Source organism: Peromyscus eremicus, chromosome 1, assembly GCF_949786415.1.
Source record: "Peromyscus eremicus chromosome 1, PerEre_H2_v1, whole genome shotgun sequence".
Lineage (NCBI taxonomy): Eukaryota > Metazoa > Chordata > Mammalia > Rodentia > Cricetidae > Peromyscus > Peromyscus eremicus.
This window is the reverse complement of record NC_081416.1, coordinates 137,489,005-137,515,506: the sequence shown is the minus strand read 5'-3', so window position 1 is coordinate 137,515,506 and position 26,502 is coordinate 137,489,005.

The following is a 26,502-nucleotide window of genomic DNA, read 5'->3' as shown; positions in this document are numbered from 1 at the left end:
GGAGATCACTTTGAGAAAGAGGAGAATCACTACAGATTTAACACATCCAAATTAATGATCAAAGACTTCATTGGTCCAAATAACCAAAACAAAACGAAAACCCAGAAGGCTGCTGAGGCCATAGAACCTCTCAGTTTCAAAGCAGATGGAGAAGATGACTTTAGGAAACTAATTTGGAAACATCAACAGCCACAAAAATTTTCAATCAAGAAATCCAGAAGATGAATTCAGTCCAGCATAAATGACTGAAAGCAAGAAGTATTTACTGCATGATAGTGTGAAAGCAACATGAAAACCCAGACTTGACTTACAGGCTGTTAATTAGAAAAGGGCCACCATCTTAGACCACTTGAAGATAGAGGGCTGTGCTCAGTTCCAGGAAGAACCTCAGGAATGTGCCATGACAACTTGAGCAGATACCCTAGAAGCAGCTAATTAAGAAACAAGGCAGTAAAGTTTAACAAGATCCAGATGCTCCTGTAAGACATCCTGTCCACAGTTTATGGCCTTGTAGATATCCAGATATCCTGTCAACAGGTTGTGGTTCTATGCCACAGGTTTAACCCAATAGTTTCATAGCTACTGCTGCCACATGTCCCTCCATCTGCTGTATTGGACCATAGGGTGATGATCCAGGTTCGAATGTGAATATAAAAAGACCCTTGTGTGCTTACATCAGAAATAGGTTCCGTGATGGTCTCTTGGGGTTTTGTGACACAGATAAAACAATTGCATGGAAGGTCAAGGAAATAAAAGTGAGTGAGCCATGGCCATGTCCCTGGCATCAGTTTCAGTTACTATTCAGGATATCATGTACTAGCTCCTAATGTGTCCATGACAAGCTCAGTAGGAAGGAAGGAGAGATTTAAGACAACAAGATTGAAAAAAAAGCAAAGAGATGAGAATAACAATGTTCAGCCCAAAAGAAGGTAGGAGGTTACTTTGACAGAGCCCTTAGACAGTGGCAAAGGTAAGTGGAAGACCCTAGATGCTAGTTCATAGAGCATAGGCAAAGAAAGTAGACTAAATCAGATGTTAATCCTTTTCATTTGATGCCATCAAAGTACTCCAGGCTTCCAAGAAGATACTAAGGCTGCTTAGGGGTGAGGTCTTCATTTTATCCATCAAAAAACTCTGTGCCAGCAACCTGAACTATACACTTTGTCTATTCAGTATTAATCCTGCACTATGACAGTGTGAGAGACAAGGTGATGGTGACAGAGGATAAGATCAATATCCCTATTAAGGTGTCTGATGTCAATGTTGGACATTTCTGCCCTTAGTTTGTTTGCAGTAGCCCTGCCTAATGTCACCATTGCAATCCATATCTGCAATGAAGGGGTGGTGAGCATGCTGAAGCACTTGCAACTGCACCAGCAGTTTGCACATGCACTGCTGCCCCAGGTAAGAAGAAAGTAGAAAGAAATGGAGAAGTCACAGAGGCGTCTGGTGATGACACTGGCTTTGGTCTTATAACCAAATCTTTTTGTTAACATGTCCAAGAAAAATTGAACATCTTTTAGAAAATCCTGGTATCCCCCCCCACACACACACAGCTTAACCAGATGCACAGAATGCTAGTATGGAAGAATATATCTTGGTGACAGTTCTTTGTTTTTTAGAGGGTATTCTTAATCACCACTATTAACAAGCCCAGGAATATTCAGGCTCAACTGGGACTTTTTTGAGCATAAAAAATTTTCAAATGCTCCTATCTCAGACTAAGGATGTTGAAAAATTAACTGTTATGTTCACAACTTGTTGATAAAGTACAAGAAAGCAGATATATGTGATATTTCTCCTTATATAAGAGAAAGACTTTAATCGTCTATTGACAGTGACACAAGTGTGTGTAAACATGTTTTCTGAACCAGGTTGTGTAAGTCTTGGCTCTACGTGAAAATTCCTGATAGCATAAAGAACAACATAGTATACAGACAAAAATGTCAAAATAAATTTACTTACATTTTTTCACACAAATGGTGAGGAATTTATTTTTTCTCATTGTCTACAAGCAGTGTTATCATTTATAGAAAATATGAAGATAAATAATGGCATATAAAATAGGGAGAGTTAGCTGTCAATCTTTGTTATGTAGACTGGGACATTGTTCTTTCCCCCGACTCCCTAATTCCATGACTCTTAAATTTGTCCAATTATAAAATTTCAGCATGAAATTTCCCCATCCTTAAAACCCTGTTTTAGAAATTGCAGTGAGAGAGATTGTTTAAAGGTTTTTGAACTCTAATTTCCATTTTGGTATGCTGATGCTGAGATTCAGAATAAAACAAACCAGAGTGTACAAAACTCACATTTGATTTTAGAATTGATGAAATGTGTTGTTGACTGAAAAAGGAACATAGAGCTGGGAGGGTATGATTTCAAAAAATAATAATAAAGAGCAGAATTATAAGAATCAGACTGAAGTAGCAGTAGAGCATTGAGAAGCATGTGTTTTATCCCTGAAAATATTAGGGAAGAACCATGAAACAGACAAACAAAAATCCTAAAAATTTAGGCATCCTAAAAATAACATTTTTTCTTTGTTTAATCAAATTTCATTAAGGATTACAAACTTTTTTTTAGGATATCTGCACACTCTAATATAAAAATGTATTTTAACAAGAAACTTCTTCTTTGAACAACAATCTATCAGCTTGCACATCTGACTATATTTCTCATTTGTTACAATTTACGATGATGTTTTATCATTCTGGTCATTCTTAAGCCAAAGTCTCATTGTGTGCTTAAGAATTTCCCATCCACTGATTTTTCAAAAGTTCTTTGGCTATAAATTGCCAAGAACCTATTTGTGTACTCTATTTTAACCTCAGTCTCACTACAAGTAGACTATGTTGAATTTTCTTTTCCTATCATGATGGAATACTTTACTATGGATAGTTTTAACAAGAGTATTAAACAACTTAAAAAATAACACTCAAATGCTCAATAAATGAGATATAATAGATACCCATGCACACACACAAAATTTATATATTTATGTTTTTAGTGGGATACTTGGTGATTAATTATGTAGCATTGAATCAAAGATCTCCTGTAATACTTTGTATCTAGCTTATCTGTATAGATATATTTTGGTAAAAAGATATAGTATGATAAAACTAAAAGCAAAATGTATGTTTTATTTTATCTATATTTTATTTAAAAATTATATTTTATTTATTTATTTATTTATTTATTTATTTATTTATTTATTTATTTATTTATCGAGACAGGGTTTCTCTGTGTAGCTTTTGTGCCTCTCGTGGAACTGACTCAGTAGCCCAGACAGGCCTCGAACTCACAGAGATTCACCTGCTTCTACCTCCCGAGTGCTGGGATTAAAAGCATGCGTCACAACTACCTGGCTATCTTTATTTTATTTTTTAAAGAAAAGTTTCATGTCTGCTGAAAAATACAATAAAATTTTTGTTTTGAATACAGAAGGCAGATTGACTCATGAGATGACTTCAATAATTACAAAATTAACGCTGTGTTTTCATTTTGTTATAAAAACAAAATTCTTCAGGATGTATTTGCAAAGTCATGACTAAAGAAAACAAACTTAAAAGAAAAGGTGGATGTTGTAAAATCCATATCATTGCAAAGTCCTGACTCAAACAATGAAATAATAAATCTGAAAACAGAAGAGAAAAATGCAATCAAGGTCATGCTCCTGAGATCACAGAAACTTAAACCACAGTGGTTGAATCTTTATTTGGCACTGTAGGAAGTTACAAAATGGGAGGAACTCCTATATCTGTATTTTTGTCATCTTCCAGTAAAACCCAGGAAGTTTTGCAGCAAGGGATTATGATGTCCATCTTATTGACTCTGTATCAGACAGGAACACAACACTGCAAATGGCTTTTAGGAAAGCTGAAGGGTATTGAAATGGAAAGAATGTACTCAGCTGTAACGTTGGTTTTCAACAGTAGTTCCTGGATAGGAAACAATTTTCTTGAATTGCTGTGCTTTGAAATCCATGTCTAGTGATGGAAGAATCTAGATTTAAGATTCTAAAGTCACTGCAACAATGAAAATTAACACTTACCATAAAGAACTCTTTCAAGAATATAGTTGTCACTCATAAAGGAAAAATACGGTATACAGTATATGACATGGTAATTTTCAATAAAGTTTACTTATTTGAATGTACGTTTAAAACCTTTATAATTTCTTTTCATATATTATAAAATGAACCCATGCTTCAACACTTTAAGAAATACTGCTTCATAATTTAAGTCCATCACAGTTAGACATTCTATTTAGAAAATGCAGAAAATGTAATGGATTCTAAAAAACAAAACAAAACAAAACAAACACCCAAAACTATGTATCCCTTTATCTCATCTTAGGGATAGAGTCATAACTTCACTTATGCAAGGCAACATGTCTACTACTGAGTTGTATTTCAACACTCATATGAATTCAAAGACCAAACTATATGTTGTTAAGTAGTAACTTCATGAAAAGAAAAAGTTAGGTAGTCTGTGTCATGAATTGTTATTATCTTTTTAGAGAATCTAGCCTGTGATCATGTATCCTTCCCACTCTCCACCTAAGCTCTTTGGAGTGGGATTTCATAGTGACAAGATGTAACTCTTAAGCTAGATCCCACAGCAGAAAGTAGAAATAACTGCCCAATTAAAATTTTATATCACACTTTATCTTCTCTTGTTCCAAGTAATAAGTGAAGAATCTCTCTAGCAAATAGCACAGGACAATCAAAATTGCCCAACATTTGCAGTGTAAGATAACAATCCAAGTCCCAATCTTGGGTCTTGAATGCTTCACTGCCAGGTAAACACTGTATAAAACCATTGTGTCTCTGTGTGTGTTTGTTTGTGTGTATCTATGTGTGTGTTCATGTGATAATCCTGCTACAGAATAAATAAAGAATATTAAGGGCAACAAAGAAAAAGGCCAAGTGACTTATAAAGGCAAACCCATCAGAATAACACTGGACCTGGACAGATATAAGGCAGACACTAAGAGACCATGGATGCCAGCTGACACTAATATACCCAACAAAATTTTCAGTCATCATACACGGAGTGAACAAGACATTCCAAGACAAAACCAGATTTAAACAATACCTATCCAAAAATCCAGCCCTATAGAAAGCACTAGAAGGAAAATTCAAACCTAAGAAAGTCAGATACACCCATGAAAACACAGGCAATAAATAACCCCACAGCAGTAAACCCCCAAGAAGAGAAATACACACACACTACCACTGAAATATAACAGAAACTAAAAATCACTGGTCATTAATATCCCTTACTATCAATAGACTTAATTCCCTTATAAAAAGACACAGGCTAACAGAATGGATACAAAAACAGGACCCATCTTTCTGCTGTATGCATGAAACACACCTCAATCTCAAAGATAGACACTACCTAAGAATAAAACGCTGGGAAAAGCCTTTCCAATCAAATGGTCTTAAGAAGCAACCTGGTGTAGCTATCATAATATCTAACAAAAGAGACTTCAAACTAAAATCAATCAAAAGAGATCAGGAAGGACATTACATACTTATCACAGGAAAGATCCACCAAGATAAAGTTTCAATTCTGAACATTTATGCCCCAAACACAAGGGCACACACATATGTAAAAGAAACATTACTAAAGCTTAAATCACATATAAAACCCCACAGATTAATAGTGGGAAACTTCAGCACCCCACTCTCACCACTAGACAGATCTGCCAAATCGAAACCTAAGAGAGATATAAGGGACTTAACTGATGTTATGACTCAAATGGACTTAATCGATATCTACAGTACATTCCATCCTAACGAAAAAGAATATATTTTCTACTCAGCACCCCAAGGAACCTTCTCTAAAATCGACCACATACTCGGTCACAAAGCAAACATCAACAGATACAAAACAATTGGAATAACCTCCTGTGTTCTATCAGAGCACCATGGTTTAAAGTTAGATTTCAACAACAACAAAAATTACAGAAAACCTACAATCTCATGGAAACTGAATAATGCTCAACTGAATCACCAATGGGTCAAGGAAGAAATAAAGAAAGAAATTAAAGAATTCCTAGAGATCAATGAAAAAGAATATACTACAAACACAAAGTTATGGGACACTATGAAAGCAATGCTAAGAGGAAAATTCATAGCACTAAATGCCCACATTAAGAAGTTGGAGAAATCTCACACTAGTGACTTAACAGCACACCTGAAAGCTCTAGAATAAGAAGAAGCAAAGTCACACAGGAGCAATAGACACCAGGAAATAATCAGATAGAGAACTGAAATCAATAAAATAGAAACAAAGAGAAAAATACAAAGTATCAATGAAACAAAGAGTTGGTTCCTTGAGAAAATCAACAAGGTAGACAAGCCTTTATCCAGATTAACCAAAAAGGCAGAGAGAGAGAGAGCATCCAAATTAGCAAAATCAGAAATGAAAAGGGAGACATAACAACTGTCAATGAGGAAAACCAAAGAATCTTCAGGTCATACTTCAAAAACCTTCACTCCACAAAACTAGAAAATCTAAATGAAATGGACAATTTTCTGGATAGGTACCATATACCTAAGTTAAATCAAGACCAGATATACTATTTAAATAGACCAATAACCACTAAGGAAATAGAAATAGTCATTTAAAGTCTTCCAACCAAAAAAAGCCCAGGCCAGATAGTTTCAACAGAGAATTCTACCAGATCTTCAGAGAAGAGTTAATACTAATACCCTTTAAATTGTTCCAAACAATAGAAACAGAAGAAATGTTACCAAACTCCTACTATGAGGCTACAGTTACTCTGATTCCCAAGCCAAACAAAGATGCAACAAAGAAAGAGAATTACAGACCAATCTTCCTCATGAACATTGATGCAAAAATACTCAATAAAATATTGGCAAAGAGACTCCAAGAACACATGAAAACAATTATCCACCATGATCAAGTAGGCTTCATCCCAGAGATGCAAGGTTGGTTCAACATACGAAAGTCTTTCAATGTAATACACCATATAAAAAAAACGGAAAGAAAAAAAAAAACCACATGATCATTCCATTGTATGCTTAAAAGTCCTTTGACAAAATTCAACCCCCCTTCATTTTAAAGGTCTTGGAGAGATCAGGAATACAGGGAACATACCTAAACATAATAAAGACAATTTACAGCAAGCCAACAGCAACCATCATATTAAATGGAGAGAAACTCATAGTGATTCCACTAAAATCAGGAACAATACAAGGCTGTCCACTCTCGCCATACTTATTCAACATAGTACTTGAAGTTCTAGCCAGAGCAGTAAGACAACAAAAGGAGATCAAGAGGGTACAAATTGGAAAGGAAGAAGTCAAACTTTCACTATTTGTAGATGACATGATAGTATATATAAGTGACCCCTAAAATTCGACCAAGGAACTCTTATACCTGATAAACTCCTTTAGTAATATGGCAGGATACACGATTAACTAAAAAAAATTAGTAGCACTCCTATATACAAATGAGAAATGGGTTGAGAAAGAAATCAGAGAAACATCACCCTTTACAATCGCCACAAATAATATTAAATTTCTTGGGATAATTCTAACTAAGCAAGTGAAGGACCTGTATGACAAGAACTTTAAGTCCCTGAGAAAAAGAAATTGAAGAAGATATCAGAAAATGGAAAGATCTCCCATGTTCATGATAGGTAGGATTAATATAGTAAAAATGGCAATCTTACCAAAACAATCTACAAATTCAATGCAATGCCCATGAAAATCCCAACACAGTTCTTCACAGACCTGGAAAGAACAATTCTGAACTTCATATGAAAAAAAAAAAAAAAACCAGGATAGCCAAAAGAATCCTGTACAATAAAACAACCTCTGGAGGCATCACGATCCCTGACTTCAAGTTCTACTATAAAGCTACAGTAATAAAAACAGTTTGTTATTGGCATATAAACCAACATGTGGACCAATGGAAATGAACTGAAGACCCTGACATTAATCCGCAAACCTATGATCACCTGATTGTTGACAAAGAAACCAAACTACATAACGGAAAAAAGAAAGCGTCTTCAACAAATGGTGCTGGCATAACAGGATGTGAACATATGTAGGATTGCAAATATATCCATTTCTATCACCATACACAAAATTTAAGTTCAAGTGGATCAAAGACCTCAACATAAATCCAGTTCCTCTGAACCTGATAGAAGAGAAAGTAGGAAGTAGTCTTGAATGCATTGGCACAGGAGATAACTTCCTAAATATAACACCAGTAACACAGACACTGAGATAAACAATTAATAATGGGACCTCTTGAAACTGAGAAGCTTTTGTAGGGCAAAGAACACAGTCAATAAGACAAAACGACTGCCTACACAATGGGAAACAATTTCACCAACCCCACATCTGACAGAGGACTGATATTCAGAATATATAAAGAACTCAAGAAACTTCACATCAAAATACCTAACAGTCCAGTTAAAAAATGGGCTATAGAGCTAAACACATAATTTTCAACAGAAGGAGCTCAAATGGCTGAAAGACATTTAAGAAATTGCTCAATATCCTTAGTCATCAGAGAAATGCAAATCAAAATGACTGAGATACCATCTTTCACCTGTCAGAATGGATAAGATCAAAAACACTGAAGACAGCTTATTTTGGAGATGATGTGGAGCAAGAGGAACACCAATACACTGTTGGTGAGAATGCAAACTAGTATAGCCACTTTGCAAATCAATAAGGCGCTTTCTCAGAAAATTGGGAATCAATCTCTCTCAAGACCCAGCTATATTACTCTTCAGCATATACCCCAGGAATGGTCAATCATACCACAAGGACAAATGCTCAACTATGTTTGTAGCAGCATAATTTGTAATAGCCAGAACCTGTAAACAACCAAATGCCCTTCAACTGAAGAATGGATAAAGAAAATATATACCCAATGGAGTACTACTCAGCATAGAAAAAGAATGACATCATGAGGTTTGCAGGCAAATGGATAGAACTATAAAATATCATTCTGAGTGAGGTAACTCAGACTCAGTAAGTAAAACATGGTATGTATTCACTCATATGTGGATATTAGATGTAAACAAAGGATAACCAGACTGCAACTCACAACTCCAGGGAGGCTACCTAGTAAAAAGGACCCTAGGAAAGACACAGGGATGGCTCAGCAACAGAGAAATGGATGAGATCTACATGAACAAACTGGGAGTGATGGCAGGTAATGGAGGGCAAGCGTCAAGGGAAAGACAGCTTAGGGAAGAGGGACGTACTTGCCTGATCAGGAAAAGAGTATGAGAACAAGAAAGAGATATCATGATAAATGAAGAGTCCATGGGAATAGGAAGAATTAGAGTGCTAGAGAGGTCCCCAGAAATCCAAAAGATGACTCCACTATAGACTACTGGCAATGGTTGAGAGGGTGCCTGACCTGACCTATTCTGGTGATCAGATGGCTGAACACCCTAACAGACATGATAGTACTCTCATCCAGTGACTGATGGAAGCAGATGCAGAAATCCGTGGCCAGGACCCAGGTGGAGCTTCAGGAATCCAATCAATGAGAGAAACGAGAGATTCTATGAGCAAGAGATAGCGACCATGATTGGTAAAAGTACAGAGACAACTAGCCAAACTAGTGGAAACACATGAACTGTGAACTAATAGCTAAGGAGCCCCCCTGGAACTGGACCAGGCCCTCTGGATAAGTGAGATAGTTGTTTAGCCTGACCTGTTTAGGAGGCCCTCAGTCAGTGAGACTGGGACCTGTGCTTGGTGCATGAGCTGGCTTTTTGGAACCAAGTGCCTCTGCTGAGACACTTTGCTCAGATTTGGCGCAGGGAAGAGGGGATTGGATCTGCCTCAGCTGAGTGTACCAGGCTCTGCTGACTCCCCAGGGAAGATCTTGCCTTCTAGAAGGTGTCAATGGTGGGTGTGGGGAGGGAGGACAGGGGAATCTATGGCTGATATGTAAAACAAATAGAAAATCTCTTAATAAAAAAAGAAAGAAAATCAGATGTCCACATTAACTATGTCCTTCAATATCTTCCCATCTTATATTTGAGACTTTTTTTTTCTGAGCCTGGATATCACTGATTCATCTAGACTAGCTGTTCAGTGGGCTCCAGGAATCCACATGTCTCTGTTACCATAGTTCTGGGATGATAGACATATGTTCTTAGAAATACAAGTATACATCATTGTACACAGCTCAGTGCTGGGGACTAAGCTTAGTTATTAATGCATTTATGGCAAACACCTTACTAATCTATTCCTCTCCCTTCTAAAATACCTTTACATAGGAGAGCTAGTAAATCATGCCATCACTCAGAGTGACATTAAGATATAAAAATTTTACAATTTATCATTCAAAATATTTATTTCTTTAAATGCTCTCTCTGATGTTGCAATGAAGAAATTTGAAAAATGTGCAGATATATGTATGAGATTGTTCTTTACATTATGAAGTGCACAAAACTGATTCTACATTGGATGTTGGGATAGTTTCAGGCTAGATTCCAGAATAAAATGCCTCTTATATCATTGGGGTGGAAGCTGTGTTTTCCTGTCAACTAATGAAAATTGACATTGTAAAAATGAATAGAGAATCATTATTGAAGTGTAAGGAGAGTAAATGATTAAAACAGTAATTAATTTTTAAAAACTAAATTGAAAAGATTAGAAAGTCTTCAATGAAAATAAAGAAGTGAAAACCACTAATACTGAAGAAGGAGAAATAAAAATTCAATTTTGCTCTACACTCTATGTAAGTATACATGGGAGCAAAAAGGTAGCTTTAAAAGATAAATATCTTTAATCTAGGAAAGGCATAGTGTACCTGTGACTAATAAGAAGTTACAGAGCAAAATTTCAGCATCCATAGACAAGCTTAGCTGACCACTTTTAATGGTGGCTTACAATACAATCACCTTCTGAGGAATCTTCAAAGGTTGCTTTAAGGAAGAACACATTTTTCCAAATTACAGAATAAAAGAAATATAGGGAGGGAGGTCCTGCCTGCATGTTGACTTCTCAGCCCTATCTATATTCAGAGGCAAGCAGGTTCTATCTGGTGGACCAACTGTCCTCCTACCTTTCACAGGATCTCCCTGTAGTAGAGTGCTAAATGGGCCTCCCTGGAGAAAAGTAGCACATTTCCTGGGGCAATTTGGAAGTGCTAATGGCCATGATCCTGGGAGACATCTGCATCTAAGACTACCAGGAACACTAGGAGACTTGGAGTCTGTGGCAAATAAACAATCTCACACTGAAGTAATGTTTTAAAGATTAAGCAGTTTTAAAGCTTCAGCTAATTAAATGTTGTTTGTTACATGAATTCTAGTGTAACTGAATTGAAGTATAAGTGCAGAAAATGAATGTATAGGGAATCAAGGATAAGTATTACATATTCAGTGGTCAGTTGCATTAGTTTTATGTTCAAATCTTCAATATACATGTGCCATGGTAAAATGTTTCTCTAGATCCATTTTTCAGTTAGAGAGCTTCAAAGAATTTTAATTGCTCTTAAGCATTGTGCTGTTTTGAGTATGACGTGACAACAAACAGGGTCCTGCATAGTACACTGTGAGTTTCTGAAAGGAAACAAAAATTAGATATCCTCACTATAAATCAGGCAATAGGTTTTGTATTTAATATAACTATTTAGATCTTTTTTAAATGAACACAGTCATTTCATATTATATTTCTGCTGTTTATTTCTTTCAGAATGTTTTGTAGTGGTTTCCATCCACCTTCTTATTTTGCTGAACACAAGATGGCACTGTGAGCACAGTGATCATCAATCCATTAAGAATATCTTGCTTGTGGTTTTAATGGCAGGAATACAATCTGTGCTTAAAATGACTTGTCATATTATGGTAACTTTAATGGGAGATCTATGAAGACCAAAATGAGATTCTACACTGAGAATGCATTTTTTTCTCACCATTTTCCTGTGCTATAGTTCTGTAGTCTCTTTCCTTTATCTATTCTCATATTTTTAAATTTCCCTATCTAAAATCTGACCTTAAATTCCATGGTTTACCATCCCCCACCAACACACTACATAAGTTCCTTAAATTCATTTAAAATGTACCATTCTTAAGCTGGAATACAAAATTTGTTGATGATGGAAGCACAAAATTTTATAACATTTGTACACACTGACAGGAAAATAATTGTTTAGTATTCCCTTGTACTGCATGTCACAAAGAACTGGCTGCTTTGTCTGTTATGGTTTCTCTCTCAATAGTAATCCTTCCATTGTCTTCCTTAGCTCTAGTTTCCATGGCTTTTACCTACTTATCTGTGAGTATTCAATTATAAATTGCTTCCTCTAATAACCCACAGTGACCATTCAAATGCTGGTTTCACTTAAAGAAATGATTAACAACCTCAGTCATCAGGGATATGCATATCAAAACCACTTTGAGATGCCATTTTACTCTAATAAGGATGGGTAAGATGAATAAACAAATTACAGCACATACTGGTGAGGATGTAGAAAAAGGAGGATCCTTAGCCACTGAGGGTAGAAATTAGAACTTGTACAGACATTTGAAGCCATTGTGCAGGTTCCTTGGGAAACTGGGAATAGATCTACCTCATGATCCAGTTGTGCTACTCTTGAGCACATACCCAAAATATTCTATATCCTATTACAGAGAAACTTGCTCACCCTCGTTCATTGCTGCTCTGTTAATATTAGTCAAAAAATAGTAAATTTTTTCGATATTTAAAAACAAGTGAATGGATAATGAAAATGTCATCATTTTCACAATGGAATATAAATCAGCTATTAAAAAATGAAATCAAGCTGAGTCGTAATGACACATGCCTTTAATTCCAGCACTTGAGAGGCAGAGGCATGTGAATCTCTGTGAGTTTGAGGACAGCCAGTTCTACAGACTGAGTTCTAGGACAGTCAAGGCTACACAGAGTGACCCTGTCTTGAAAAAGCAAAACAAAAAAAAAGAAAGAAAAAAATGAAATCATAGAACTCACGGGTAAATGGATAGAAATTAAAAAAAAATCCTGAATGAGGTCCCTAGTAGTGCAAAGACAAATATGGTATATATTCCCTTGTATTTGGATGTTAAATTTTAAGCTTTACAAAGACATTCAAGAATCCATAAATCCACAAAGGTAACATATGAAGTAAGGGAATATGAGGGAGGGAAGGATTTCTGAAGGGAGGAGAAATAAAATATGTAATAATTAAAACACTTGGGGCTTACACTGAAACTGCAATATTAAATGGACACAGAAAAGAAAGATGGGGTAATGCTTGGAATGCTGAGAGGGACAAAAAAAATATGGAACTTCTAAAATGTGTTATAGAAACCTACTAGAATAGTATTCTTAATAAATACTACATATAAATGAAATTTATATCAACCAAATCATGAAGTTACTGGGAGTGAAATCCTCAACCACATTTCCATCACCACCAAATAAAATCTCCAATATCAGGCATGTGTTATCGCTAGTGGATTTCTTGGACAAAGAGTCCCCCTGGAAACATGCCTAAAAGTGAGGTTGTTGCTCAGGAGATTGGTTGCTCTAAACAAACCTGTTGCATGACCTTATTGCTCAAAACAATGCCTGTGTATCTCATTGAACACAGCCATCACACCTACGGAATAGTAATGATGGTGCTGGATGGTATTCTGCGTGCTTGCTGGTGAGAAAATTAAACATAAGCCCAGCTCTAAACTGTTTGCTCTACAATGGCCATCTGCCCATATGACACACTGGTACAATAGTCGTAGCAATACTGTGGAAGTAAGCAAACACTATTTGATTGGATATAAAGCCCATTCTATGAGAAATAGCACAACACTCTTGCATCCAAATACCTGGAAATAATTATGCTATAGACCCAGGGAAAACTAGGTATTGTTGTTTTGCTAAAAAATATATAGCAATATAATGATCCCCAATGACATCCTGTTATACCCATGAGCAGTGTCTTGTTCACTCACTGTTAGAGAAGCTACCATCAGCAGTAAATGGGAACAAATACTAAGACCCTCTACTGAACAATGTGTAGAGAATGAGAGACCTTGTATCATTCAGTCATAAATGATATGTCTCCATCTCAACTCTCCCTTCTGTGCCCAGAAAACTGCAGAAGATAAGGCACAAAGATTCTAAGAGCCCTTGAGGCTTGGATGAATGTAACCAAGGAAACAATGCTTTTCAGAAAAAAGCAGAAGTGACTCACCTATGAACTCAAAGAGTGACAGCATGCACAAAGTCTGCACAGATCCAAGTCAATTGGGGCCTCAGCACTGAGATGAGGAAGTGGACCTAATCTCTCATTTCTAACCAAGAAACTATCTCCAATTTACAACTGCTCCCAAGGGGAAAATTCATTTACTCTGGTGGAGTCTCACTGGGCATATAAAACCCACTAAGGTGGAAGCCCCATGCCAAGTAGTAGACAGCTAACTCATGTGAACTCAGTGCTATTTTGAAAGTTGTTCATTGACTCATAAAGCTCTGTCTGTGTTTGTTTTACTTTATGGGTAATTTGCTTTTATATGTTGTGATTTCCAAATTTGTGTTTTTCTGGGATTTGTTTGAGGGCATGTTTCTCTGTGTTTCTATGTGCTTCTCATGCTCTGTGTCTCTTTTTCTCTTTGTCTCTGTCTCTGTATCTCTCTCTCTCTCTCTCTCTGTTTCTTTATTTTGTTCTACTATGATTTGTTTTTTAATTTTTTGTTTGCTTCTATGTTTTCTAAAAAGAGAAAAAGTGACCAGTTAGATGGTTTGTCAGGTGACATGGATGGAGGGCGTGATCAGGACATATTGTCTTCAAAAACTATTTTGAAAATAAGTAATAATCAAATGATGGTTTAAAGTTCAATCATCTTTTTTTTTTTTTTTTTTTGGTTTTTCGAGACAGGGTTTCTCTGTGTAGCTTTGCGCCTTTCCTGGAACTCACTTGGTAGCCCAGGCTGGCCTCGAACTCACAGAGATCCGCCTGGCTCTGCCTCCCGAGTGCTGAGATTAAAGGCGTGCGCCACCACCACCCGGCAAGTTCAATCATCTTAAGGTATTGTAATTCAATTAATTTATTTTCAGGGTGAGGCATTTTTATGGTCCAAGGAAAACTTGGGGAAATCAGTTCTGTCTGTCATGAGGCTTTCTGGGATGAAACTCTTGTTGTCAGCCTTGGCTGGAAATCACTTACCTACTGAGCCATCTTGCTTGTGCTACAAATTATTTTTTCACTGCAATGCTGGTGTTTGAACCCATGAGCTCCAACATACTGGGCATGCATGGTGCCATGAGGTACACCATATGCCTTAAGACCTTTAAAAAGAATAAAATGCATATGGCCTATAACACAGGACTTCTGGCATAGTAGACACACATAATACCATTGGGCTATACCCACTTGCTTAAAGCTTTTGAAAATAATAATAATAACAACAACAATAATAATAATAATCTTATTTGATTTCTATTATCTTTTTTATGAAACCTATAATCTGAACTCTTTCCTATAATTTTTGCCCTACCAGCATCTCAGATAAATTTAAATTTTTTGTTTCTTTGTCCATTCATCTCATCATTGACTCTCAATTCTTTTGTTTACTTTTTAATACAGATTATGAAAATGCAGCCTAGGCTCACTACTAACTTGTGTAGTCCAAGTTCCTTCTGTGAATCTGTCCTGTGTCTGTACTGAAGAATGTTTAGCAGTTACCTTTTTCAAGCCACTCTCAAAATGAAGTGGCTGCCTCCACCTTAGGGAAATCTGGATGGACAAGAACATGACCTCTCAGAAAGTAAAAGTCTTTCTTTGATTTGGAATTAAATAACAGCAAATATTATAACTTCAAGTGACAATAATAACAATGAGTACCATTTTTTCTTTTTGTTTTATATATTTTTTTGACACAATGTTTCTCTGTGTAGCTTTGAGCCTGTCCTGGAACCAGGCTGGTATCAAACTCCAGAGATCTGCCTGCCCTTCCCCCTTAAGTGATGAGATTAAAGGTATGTGCCACCACTCCCTGGTGAGAATATCATTTATTCTTAGGAATGATCACTTCCTTGGGGCAAAAGATGAATTACATAATGTTGAGGCATAGACAATGAATTGTGAAGGCAGTCCAATTACAGTAACCTGCAAATATTAAAATGTCCATTCATTAAATTTTCAATTGGTATCTTTGACATTATACTACCTGCTGTCTTCATGTTGAATTCTTATTCAGAACCTCCACATATCATTAGAAAGCACCTAGTAGCTGTTCACTAGGAACTGTGGAGAAAAAGGTCAGAGTCAGCAGAATAAAAGGAGGAGGGTGCAAAAATAGGGAAAGTGATGTGACCCTAGATGAGAGAGGAAGATTAAACTGAAAAATACAAAATTTGTTGAAGGACCTGGTGATGATGATAAAGATGATTTTGATGAGGAGGATACTGAAGTAAAACAAAACAAAACAAAGTACAAATTACTGAAGCTGGCACACAGCTTTAATCCCAGCACTTGGGAAGTAAAGGCAAGTGGGTCTTTGGGTTTCATGTCAGCCTGTTATACATAGTGAGTTTCAGGACAGCCAGGGATGTACAGAGAAACCCTGTCTCAAAAAACACAAAACAAAACAAAACAAAAACAATTACTGAAGTAGTATATAAAGACTCCTCCATCTTCAAATCAGGAAAGACTCAAAAGAATCAACACTATGATTAATAATTCAAAACTCTTTCAGAAAACATGAAAAAAATCCCCAGATACCACAAATATCAAAAGGACCTAGTATGTTGACATTAAAGCCAACACGAAAGTAAGTATAGAGTAAAGTTGTTTTCTTCCCAAAGTAGACACCATCTCCACAATTATTATATGAATTGCTTCTAGATGATTGAGCAGGAGTGTGTTCAATATACATATGGTTCAGCAGGTAAGAGCATGTGTTCTTGCAGAGAACCTGGGTTTAATTCCCAGCACCCAAATCATATTTAACAACTATAAGCAAATTCTGTTAATGGGATCCAATACTCTCTTCTAACATATGTGGGTACTAGTCTCATATATGTTGAACAAATATACATATAGGCAAAATTCTTATGTACAGAAGACAAAATAATTAAATATAAAATCATTTTAGAAAAAAATTGCTTTTACAGTTGGAATTATTCTGTCTTCCTTCATTTATTCAACAGTGAATATGGTTGTCCTTTTTATAATGTGAATATAGAGTAATTACTGTATTTGACAAATGCTATCCAGTATATATTGACAAGAATATGATTTCTATCGTATCTGTTTGGTTATCATATCTCCCTGTTACTGTTTCACATATATGGAATGCTATATAACACAAAGTAATAATTTTGAGTATAGAAGTGTTGACTGGAATATACATCTGAAATTAATAATATAAAAATATTACACTCATAGAAATACACAAAACAGTACAATGCAACATTAGCATGTGTATAAGAAACAGTCAAAATCTGAAGTGGGTAATGCACAAACTTTCCTATTGAAAGAATGCACAAGAGAGACCTTGTATTACAGTATCCGTTCCCCTTTCTTTCTTTTCTGACACCACTAGTATATGTTTCTCTTAAAGATATGGGAAACTTAATGTGGTTAAAAGTATAAGAACTCGGAGAATGGGAGAGAGACAGCCCGAACTGACCTACTCGTGATGGGATGGTCAAACACTCTAATTGTCGTGCTAGAAACCCCATCCAATGACTGAGGGAACTGAATGCAGAGATCTACAGCTAGGCCTCGGGTGGAGCTCCGGGAGTCCAGTCAGCGAGAAAGAGTAGGGTTTATATGAGCAAGAATTGTTGAGGCCAAGGTTGGATAAAGCACAGGGACAAATAGCCAAATGAATGGAAACACATGAACTATGAACCAAGGGCTGAGGGGCCCCCCGACTGGTTCAGGCCCTCTGAATGGGTAAGATAGTCTATTGGCTTGATCTGTTTGGGAGGCATCCAGGCAGTGGGACTGGGTCCTGTGCTCATTGCATGAGCTGGCTGTTTGAAACCTGGGGCCTATGCAGGATCGCTTGGCTCAGCCTGGGAGGAGGGGACTAGACCTGCCTGGACTGAGTCTACCAGGTTGATCTCAGTCCTTGGGGGAGGCTTTGCCCTGGAGGAGGTGGGAATGGGGGTTGGACTGAGGGGAAGGGGAGGGCAGTGGGAGTGGGTAGAACAAGGGAATCCGTGGCTGATATGTAGAACTGAATTGTATTGTAAAATAAAATAAAATTAAATTAATGAAAAAAAAAGAACTCAAAGAAAACTGATAGATCAAATAACAAATGTAGCAGAGAGTACATGGTGATTTGTGTGTTCATTTCTGTCCATTCTCTTACTTTCTCAAAAATCATAACATTTCCATCTTAAAGCATAAAAGTTAGGGCAAATACAATGTATAACTGCTGTGGGATAATGCTGTTGTACACTGGTATAATAAACTGCTGATTGGCCAGTAGCCAGGCAGGGAGGATAAGTGGGGAGAGCAAAGCAGGAGAATTCTGGGAAGAAGAAGGGCTGAGTTAGGAGTCACCAGCCACATCCAAGGCAGAACTGAGAAAATATACCAATCCACATGGCAAAAGATAAATAAGAATTTTGGGTTAATTTAAGTGTAAGAGCTAATCAGTAATAATACTAAGCTAATGGACAAACAGTTATAATTAATATAAGCCTCTGTGTATTTACTTGGGGAACACCAGTGGGAGAGATTTGTCCTAACTGCCAGCTGGCCAGGACACAGGAAAACTTGCAACTAAATATAACAACTATATAGCAATAGTCATTGCTTTGGGGTTACACATTCTACCATCAGTTTACCATGAGGAAGGATGGGTAAAATTAAGGATTATCTTGTTTTTCTCAAAGCCTTCATTGCTAAATAACTCTTTAATGGAATGCCTTTTGCTCCTCTCAGACCACTCCATTCACATGGGATCTATTATTGGTTTCCAGTTGTAGCTCATAAAGACCAAAGCCCCACAATGCTTCTGCTTGTTACTAAGTGATGAATGCATTCTAACAAAACAAACAAACAAACAGACAGACAGACAAACACAAAGCTTTTAAACTCTGAGTTTTAAAAGTTTGGTTGATAATTTCCTTAGAAAAAATAAAAATCCATAACTTTTAGTGCAACAGAAGTGGCAAAGTTAACAGACCAAATAGGGGATAAGTTTCAGAGAAATTAGAAAGGGATAGATGACATTAATTAAAATATGCCTATCTAACACTTCAGTCCTTGTTTAAAAGCAAAAGGAAGAAAGTTCTTTGAAACTTGCATAACTTTTACATCATATATTTATAATTAGTGCTTTGAGTCTATGGAATTTGACATTGAACCAAGAAGTCTTTTATTAAAAGTAATTAAAAATTACAAAATAAAAGAGAATCAGTAGAAAAACCAAAGAATAATAAAATAAAAACAGGATATATTTTCTAAAAATGGCCACTAGTATTATTCACAATTTTTTATGTTTTTAGACTAAGAGAATATAAATAAATGAAAATCCTTAATATTGAAATAGGATCGGAAATTCTCTCAGGATCTTAATAATTCTATACGACTTAAATATTCTTTCATAAATCAAATACTATATAGTTCCCAGGGGGAAAAAACCTAAGCAATCTGATATTAAGAAATAATAAAGAGCAAGGATCAAATTGATAGGATGACAAAATAGTAAATATTTTCACTCTGGGCTACATTTGAAAGACTTGGCAATTTATGAGACCTGTGGTGTATTACCAGCACCTTTTTTTTAAGTTCCTTTTTTAATTTTATAATTTAATTTAATTTTACATATCAGCCACTGATTTCCCTGTCCTGCCCCTTCCCACCCCCACCCCCACTCCGAACCGGCCTTCCCTCCAGCTCACCCCCCATTCCCATCTCCTCCAGGGCAAAGACTCCCCTGGGGATTCAGCTCAACCTGGTAGATTCAGTCCAGCCAGGTCCAGTCCCCTCCTCCCAGGTTGAGCGAAGTGTCCCTGCATAAGCCCCAGGTTCCAAACAGCCAGCTCATGCACTAAGGACAGGTTCCGGTCCCACTGCCTGGGTGTCTCTCAAACAGTTCAAGCTAATCAACTTTCTCACTTATCCAGAGGGCCTGATCCTGTTGGGGGCTCCTCAGCTATTGGTTCATAGTTCATGTGTTTCCATTAGTTTGGCTATTTGTCCCTGTGCTTTTTCTAATCTTGGTCTAAACAATTCTCATTCATACAATCCCTCTTCTCTCTTGCTGATTGGACTCCCAGAGCTCCACCTGGGGCCTGGCCACTGTTCTCTGCATCCACTTTCCTCAGACATTGGATGAGATTTCTAGCACGACAGTTAGGGTGTTTGGCCATCCTATCACCAGAGTAGGTCAGTTCAGGCTTTCTCTCACCCATTGCCAGTAGTCTATTGTGGAGGTATCTTTGTGGATTTCTGGGGACCTCTCTAGCACTTTGCTTCTTCTTATTCCCATGTGGTCTTCATTTATCATGGTCTCTTATTCCTTGTTCTCCCTCACTGTTCTTGATCCAGCTGGAATCTCTTTCCCTTGACCCTTGCCCTTCATTACCCCCACTCACATCCAGGTTGCTCATGCATATCTCATTCATTACTCTGTCATTGGGTGATCCTTGTATCTTTCTTGGGGTCCTGTTTTCTAGGTAACCTCCCTGGAGTTGTGAGTAGCAGTCTAGTCATCTTTGTTTTACAACTAGTATCCTCCTAAGAGTGAGTACATACCATGTTTGTCTTTCTGAGTCTGGGTTACCTCACTCAGAATGATTTTTTCTAGAGCCATCCATTTGCCTACAAAACTCATGATGTCATTGTTTTTCTCTGCTGAGTAGTACTCCATTGTGTATATGTACCACATTTTATTTATCTATTCTTCAGTTGAAGGGCATCTAGGTTGTTTCCAGGTTCTGGCTATTATAAAGAATGCTGATATGAACATAGCTAAGTGCCCTTGTGGTATGACTGAGCATTCCTTGGGTATATGCCCAAGAGTGGTATAGCTGAATCTTGGGGGAGATTGATTCCCAATTTTCTAAGAAAGTGCCATATTGATTTCCAAAGTGGTTGTACAAGCTTGTATTCCCTCCAGCAGTGGAGGAGAGTATCCCTTGCTCCACATCCTCTCCAACATAAGCTGTCTTCAGTGTTTTTGATCTTAGCCATTCTAACAGGTGTAAGGTAGTATCACAGAGTCATTTTGATTTGCATTTCCCTGATGATTAGGGATGTTGAGCAATTCCTTTAATGTCTTTCAGCCATTCGAGCTTCCTCTGTTGAGAATTCTCTGTTTAGTTCTATAGCCCATTTCTTAATTGGACTGTTGGGCGTTTTGATGTCTAATTTATTGAGTTCCTTATATATTCTGGGTATCAGCCCTCTGTCAGATGTGGGGTTGGTGAAGACCTTTTCCCATTCTGTAGGCTGTTGCTTTGTCTTGTTGACCAACCAGCACCTCTTTTAAACAATCTCAAACTCAAAAAAAAGCAGAGAGAATGAGCATCATTACTCCATTTTTCATCTTGCTCTCACAGAGAAAAACCAAGCAGCACACGTTCTATGGGGCTTTAAGTCCTCGCTACCAGGTCCAAGAAGGTTCACCTTCTGGAATTACACAGACATTAATAAGAACTTTCTAATTTCAAAAATTGTGTTATGTTATATGTTATGTCCATCCTCAGTATCACTGAAGATATCAAAGTGAAGATTGTGGGGAAAGATAGTTGTTCCACTCACTCTAGGTCTCAAGACTAAGGATGTCACATTTTTTCATTTTTGCATCACACATGATGAAGAAAATATTTCCATGACCCTAAAATAGAAGTCACAGAGAAGTCTTCACATAGTAGCTATTCACAGAGTGAAAATACCATCGCATATTCCATAGATTTTATAGATGTAGTCACTGAACAAACTTTTTGTTGTTTTATATCTCAAGGAAATCCATATTGCTATTTTTCATTAGTGTTATTGATAATTGACTAACAGAAAATTTATGTAAAAATGTGAACTCTAGACATTTCAAAACAACTTTAGTAACTGTACTTCAGAGTGTATTTAAAATAATACATTCAGAAGGTTGTGGTACTTGTATGAAGACTGATAAAATCAGTGTAATATAAAATTTTTCTGAAATAAATATTTTAATACCTGGTCAATTGATTTTGCATCATTGGCAAAAAATGGATTATAAAATGTTTTTCCCATCCAAAGCAATAGTTTATAGAATTATTTCCACAATTTGGGAGGCTCACTGGATTTTCACTGGGCACTTTGCATATCCCAGTGGCTGTGGAAACTTTTATGATCTAGTCTATAGCAACATAAAGGAAAAGGAATCTCATTTCTTTGCCCCCACCACAGATTTACTCAGATATCACAGTAAAAATATAATTTACTTCAAATACTAAATATAAGATAAATATAAGCATGCAATGAAAGAAACATCTTCTAGAATCTCATTACACAAACCTGTGGCAGAAGTAATAAGAGAAATCCTTTCATAAAGACAAAGAAGGACAGAACTGTCTCCACTGCAACTGATCTCTGAGCTGCAAACACATGCTGGGCAATGTATGCATTTATGTTTACACAAAAATGAACAAATATATTTTTTTTTACAGAAGAAGAATGGTAAAATACCTAAATACTTCAAGGTTAAGAAAATGATAGGATTCAACAAACACAATATGAAAATTGGGGATTTAATTTCCCAATTTGAAAAATAGAGTGTAGTGGATCTATTCAGAGTTAGATATCATTATTTTGAGTAGAATAAACGAATTTCACTACAAAAGACTGACATTGCCTTAAATTGATTGAATGCAAAAGATATTTCAAAAAAATGGACCAATGAACCAAGCAGTTTTCTGTGTTCAACTATTTGAAAAAAAAAGATGTCAAACATAAACTAATGAGAAAAGAAGAAATTAATTTCATCCTGATTAAAGGAATAATTCCTCAAGAATACACTATGATTCTTCACATGTCCCCAAAATAAGAAGCATGGAGGTGTCAAGAATGAAGACCGCCAGAAGAACCATGTGAAGAAAAGAATTGAAGGGTAATTCCAAACATAGGATGCAGGAGGAAAGTTCATTGCCTCTCTTTAGAAAGATTTCAGCATGTTGGAAAGCAAAGAGATTATTTTTTCTGGGAAATCTTTCTTTTCCACAATTTGGGAGGCCCACTGGATTTTCACTGGGCACAGTGCATATCCCAGTGGCTGTGGAAACGTTTATGATCTAGTCTATAGCAACATAAAGGAACAGGAATCTCATTTCTTTTCCCCCCACAACACTCACTTGAAGCCCTCTCACAAATGTTTGACCAGCACATAGTGCATATTTTTCATAGTGTTAAAAACATCCGTTTGGATACTCTGTAATAATATTGCAGAATAATTTACTAAAATACCTAAAGAGAGAAGATAAACAAGAAGCACCTACAGATAAGCCAATCTCAGAACTACACAGGATTGAAATTTCCTCCAATACATTCAATAAAACATGGTGTCTTAATTAGGGTTTCTATTTCTGTGAAGAGACACCATGACCATGGTAACTCTTATAAAGGAAAACATTTAATTGGGGCTGGCTTATACCTTAGAGGTTTAGTCCATTATTGACATTGAGGGAATCATGGTGGCACACAGGCAGACATGGTGCTAGAGGAGTAAGTGAGAGTTCTACATCTAGATGTACAGGCAGCAGGAAGTGACTGTGAGCCACTAGCCTGGCTTGAACTTCAGAGACTTCCAACCCCAACCCCTAGTTATGCAGTTCCTGCAACAAGCCACACTTACTCAAAGAAGGCCCTATCCTCTAATAGTGTCTCTCTTTATGGACCTATGGGGGTCATTTTCAAATCATCTCATTGTACTTCCTGGCCCCTATAAGCTTGTAGTCATATCATAATGCAAAATGCATTTAGTCCAGCTTCAGAAGTCCCCATAGTCTATCACAGTATCAGCACTGTTTAAGGTTCTGAAGTTCAAAGTCCCTTCTGAGACTCATGGCATCTCTTAACTGTAGTCCTCTGTAAAATTAAAATGGAAAAGCACATCACAAATTTCCAATATACAATGGTACAGGATATACATTACAATTCTAAAAGGGAAGAAAGGAAGCATAGTGAAGAAAGACTGGACCAATGCAAGACTGATAAACAGCTAGGCAAGATCTAAACTCTGCATTTCCATGTCTGATGGCAAAATGTTCTTCAGATCTCCAACTCCATTTAGTTTTGTTGACTGCAACAACTTCTTTATCTTTAGGAGTTCCTCTGCTTGTTAACATCTTATCTTGGCAAGTATCCTATTGCTCTGGCATCTCTAACATCTTGAGATCTCCAAGACAATCCTGGATTCATCTTCACAGCTTCTAAGACCTCAAAGTCCCCTGCCCCCAACCAGTGATCTAGTTCCTCAAAAAAAAATAAATAAATAAATCACCTCTTTCCAGTGCCACTCCCTAAGGGCCTATGGGGGTCATTTATATTCAAACAATCACAAATGATTTTGCATATAAGAAAATATAATTACAGTGATCCTGAAAACTACTCTGGTAACAATGACAATAGCAACAATTATTTATAATTGAGAAACTGGAAGTTACAGTCACAAAACATGAACCCTTCTATCTCATTCCCAATAAATCATCTTTTGACACATTCATTAGCCAACCAATTAAATAATCATTTAGCTCCCTTTTATAGAATGTGCAATTAACTCCAGAAGTACCTTTAATTAAACCTATATACATAAATTCATTGTGGTCTAGTTTAATATCATTTCTGCTACCATTTTGTTCCCTAAAATTCAGCTTTATACCTCTTCCACAAACATTTTCCTACATGAATTAGAGAACTCCAGAACTCCATTAACAGAGTAATATAATGCAGTGAGGTGGTGGTGCAAGCCTTTAATCTCAGGACTAGGGAGGCAGGGCAGGCAGATATCTGACTTCCAGGCCAATCTAGTCCACAAAGAGAGTTATAGGGCAGCCAGGGCTACACAGAGAAACCTATCTTAAAAAGCAAAATAAAACAAGAGCATAATACAACCCATGATTCAAACTTGTCTCCTTCATGTATATAAGCATACAACAAATTGTATCTTTTTAGCTAGAAACAAAGATAGTTGGTCAAGGAATATCCTTAGGATCATCAACACTGAATTAGTTAGCATCATCTTCAGGAAAGGTCATTGTTGCTTCCAATGTCAAAACAGGATTAATTTTCTCAGCCAAAAATGGAGAAAGTAATATAGCAAGGAGATATATATGAATGCATGTATATATATTTTTTGTGTCTTAAACATAATATGCTACAAACAAGATAGATAAATTTTTGACTTTACACAATATCAGAATATATGGTATAACAATAAATTCTAAAATCATACTCAATTATGTTGTCAAACATTTTTCCAAGTAGATTCAATTTCCCTTGATAATAGGCAATTGCAGTGAAAGTTTTTTTTTTAGATTTCATTTATTTTCATTTATGTGTTTGTGTATTAGCATTTGCCAGAAGTCTTTGTAGCACATATATTCAGTGTCTGAGGAGGCTAGAAGAGTATCTCAGATCCCCTGGGACTAGAGAAAAAAAATGGTTGTAAACTGACATGTGGGTTTTGAGATTTGAACCCTGATCCTGTGGACAAAGAGCCAATGTTGTCAATTGCTGAGCCATTATTCATGTCAAAAGACGTTTTTTAAAGGCTTACCTTAATCAGTAATATTAACACTCAGGCTCAGTGGGAACTGCTTCTGTGCAGAATAAAAGGTTTGAATGCCTCTATCACAGGCAGTGGATGCTGGAGACTGTACAGTGGTCTCTAAATGTGGAGGGAAGAATACAAGATGCCAGAGATATGTAATATGTCTACTTAGATGATGTAAATATTTTCATCATCTGGTGACAGTGACACAAAATTATGGAAACATATTATCTGAACCAGGTCATACAAGTCTCAGCTCTAGGTACAAATTCTTAACAGTATAAAGAAAGAACAACAAATATGTCAAAATCAATTTACTGAAACATTTTACAGACATAGTGAGAAATTCTAAATCTTGTGTATAAATATGTTATAATCTATAGAAAACATGAAGATAAGTTATGGAATATAAATATAGTGACTTAGCTGTCAGCCCAAGTTATGAGGACTTGGACATTGTTCTTTCCTCTGGCTCCTGAATTCCTGACTCTTAAGTCTGACCATTAATTTAGCCTGGACATGAAACTCTCTCATCCCTAGAACTTCTGTTTCAGAAATTACAATGAAAGAGGTTGCTGAAGAAATTTTGATGTCTGAGTTCCATTTTGCCATGGAGAGGTTGAGAATCTGAGAAATATAACAAATTCATTTGTCATGTTTGATAGTTATCTCTTAGAAGTCTGTTCCTTTCTGATGAGAGACAGGATGGGAGTGGATTTGTAGTTGAGGAGGGATAGGGAAAAAATGGAAGTAGAGGGAAGGGAATCTCTA